The sequence below is a fragment of the Petaurus breviceps genome, unplaced genomic scaffold (assembly GCF_028583685.1).
Source record: "Petaurus breviceps papuanus isolate PSGF00001 unplaced genomic scaffold, PetGlider_PUasm1.0 90700, whole genome shotgun sequence".
Taxonomy (NCBI): Eukaryota; Metazoa; Chordata; class Mammalia; order Diprotodontia; family Petauridae; genus Petaurus; species Petaurus breviceps.
This window is the reverse complement of record NW_027187315.1, coordinates 3,807,139-3,810,156: the sequence shown is the minus strand read 5'-3', so window position 1 is coordinate 3,810,156 and position 3,018 is coordinate 3,807,139.

The following is a 3,018-nucleotide window of genomic DNA, read 5'->3' as shown; positions in this document are numbered from 1 at the left end:
CATCATCATCATCATCATCATCATCATCATCATCATCATCATCATCATCACCCTCATATCCAGAAATGTTATTTTAGGTGGTGAGAAGCAGTGTACCACCAGGGCAGATGGCAAGTTAGCAGCAGTGGATGATTGAATGAGATATATATTTAAACAAAACTAATTTGTGGTATAATTGTGCCTGAAAATGTGCTTCTTCACCTCCAGACCATCATTTGTTCACCAAGAGGTGGGAGGAGTGTTTCTTCATCTGTTTGCTAGAACGGGAATTTATCATTGCATTAATCAGAGTTCTCAAGTCTTTCAAAGATGTTTTTACTTTATGATGTGTTATATAAATTGTTTTCCTGGTCTAGGTCACTTCATATTGCATCAGTTTACACAAGTTTTTCTAGGTTTCTTTCAATCCACCCTTTCCATCATTCCTCACTGAACAATAATATTCTACCACATTTACATATCATAATTTGTTCAGTCATTCCCCAGTTGATGGATATCTACCAAGTTTCAAGTTGTTTGCTAAAATAAAAAATGTGCCTATATGTCTTTTGGTAATATAGATCCCTTTTGGTAATACAGATCCTTTCCCTCTGTCTCTGACCATTTTGAGTTATCATCTGGGTCAAAAGTATACGCAAAGGTTAGTGACTTTTGGAAATACTCCCAAATTACTTTCCAGAATGGTTCTGTGTTTCATAATTCTACTAACAATACATTAGTCTGCCCTTAACCCCTCCAACAATGACCATTTTCCTTTTTTTGTCATCTTTGCTAATCTGATGGGTGTGAGGCAGAATCTCAGATTTGGATTAATTTGCATTTATCTTATTAGTTGTTTGGAGCATTTTTACATATAATTATTGATAACTTCATTTTCTTCTTTTGAGAGTTGCCTATTCATATTCTTTCACCATTTAGTTACTTATTAGGGAATAGCTTTTATTCTTATACATTTGTATCAATTTCCTACATCTCTTGAATATTAGACCTTTGTCAGAGAAATTTGATGCAAAGACTTTTTTCCCCTATTAACTGTTTCTATTCTAGTTCTTACTGAACTGTTTTTGCTTGTACAAAGACTTTTCAGTTTTATGTATTTTAAGTTGTTCACTTGATCTCCTGTGATCCTTTCTATCTCTTGTTTGATCAAGAACTCTCCCCATATCCACAGTTGAGAAAAGTATCTCCTCTTTGTAGTTCACACAAAGACTTTTCATATTTAGGTCATGCATCCATTTGGAGATTACTGTGGTGTGAGATGTTGCTCTAAACCTAATTTGTATGGGACTGCTTTCCAGTCTTCCACATAGTTTTTGTTAAATAATCCTTACTCTAGCAGTTTTTATCCTTGGGGTCACTGGACACGAGGCTATTGTGTTCAACTGTTTCTGGATCTTATGTGCCTAATATGTTTCACTGATCAACTTTTCTATTTTTTAACCAGTGTCAAGTATTTTTTGATAAATATGGCTTTGTAGTATAGATTGACATCTGGTGCTGATAGGCTCCCTTCCTTTCTGGTCTTTTGCTTTTTTTTTTCATTATTTCCCTTGAGATTCTTGACCTTTAATTCCTCCAGGTGAACTTTCTTATTTTTTCCTAGCTCTATGAAGGAAAGAAAAGGTATTAATGGCTTTCCTACAGGTAAAGTACTGTGCATATTGTTGTTGTTGTGTTTGTCCTTCGTTTTCGAAGAGGACCCTGGCATCAGGGAAATGGAGACTTGACTTGCAATTGACTTGGATTTGAGTGGGGGAGGGCTGTGCAAGGTCACCAGCCTCACTTTCTCTTCCAGAGCTTTCTGGATCCAGTGACCTGATATTCATCAGGATGACTGACAATGGACCAGGATGCAATGGGAGACCCTGGCCCTTTCAGGCTGAGGTCTTTTCAGGTACTCATTTTGAGTGAGGTAAAGCCCATTTAGTGAATAGGCCTCTTTAAGAAGTGAGTCAACGGATGGCCCCTTTAATCAGAAAAAGAAAAAAACAATCTAGCTGGGAGGGGAAGGCTTGTAACGGGCTTGCTGTTACGAAGAGAAATAGTGCTAGGGATACAAATAGAAAAGAGATGCAGAGACTCACACTCCAATAGGATAAGGCAGCACAAATACGAGGTTTAGTTATGTTAGGTGGAAAGACCTGTGGACCTTAGCGTTCAACTACAGAGCAGATAGTCATGCAACTTCTTTAATCATTTCTGTGGATAAAAATATAATTTTTTCTCATGTTGAGACATATGATAGTGACAAAGGACAATATGTTTTCTGAGTTTTCTGTCATTGGAGCTCCTCATTGGAGCTAAGGAGGCTGCAGCATCCACAAAGAGGTTCCAGGTGGCATCTGAGCAAGGATTACTCCTCTCTATAATGGCTGCAAGGACCAGACAGAAAGGAGATCTGGAGGGACATCACTATTCCTGGGGATCTGATTTGTTCCTGCCTCCTCTGGGGTCCAATGGGACCTCCTTGACTCATGCTACTTACTGTCTTTCCCCCAGGATGCCTTGCTGCTTCAGCTGGACTGGTTTGAATTTCTCATGGAAGGTCACTGGTTTTGGCAATTGGTAGTTATGGTAGTGGGGATGCTCAGCTCCTGCTCCACGGGGTTTGCTCCCCTAGATGATGGCTTTGGGGACCAGGCTGGAAACAGGGTTAGTGGTTTGGGGCACAGGAGAAGTACTGCTATTCCCAGAGCTTTTGAGTTTATCGAAGTAACCCTTTGGTGATTTGATTAGTATGACACCAAATCTGAAAACTGATTTTTGAAGGATTATCATTTTTATTTTATTACTGTGTTTCCCCGATAATAAGACATTGTCTTATTATTTTTTTGGAAAGAAAAACACCAGAGGGCTTATTTTCAGGGGAGGGCTTATGTTGTCCTGCCTCAGCTCTCCTCCGCGGCACTGCTCTCAATGGCTCCAGCAAGCAAATCACTGGGGAAGAACAGGATGACACACTCACTGCTGCAGCTCTGATTGGATTCAGCTCGGAGCGTGGTGTGCGTTTCACCGGGG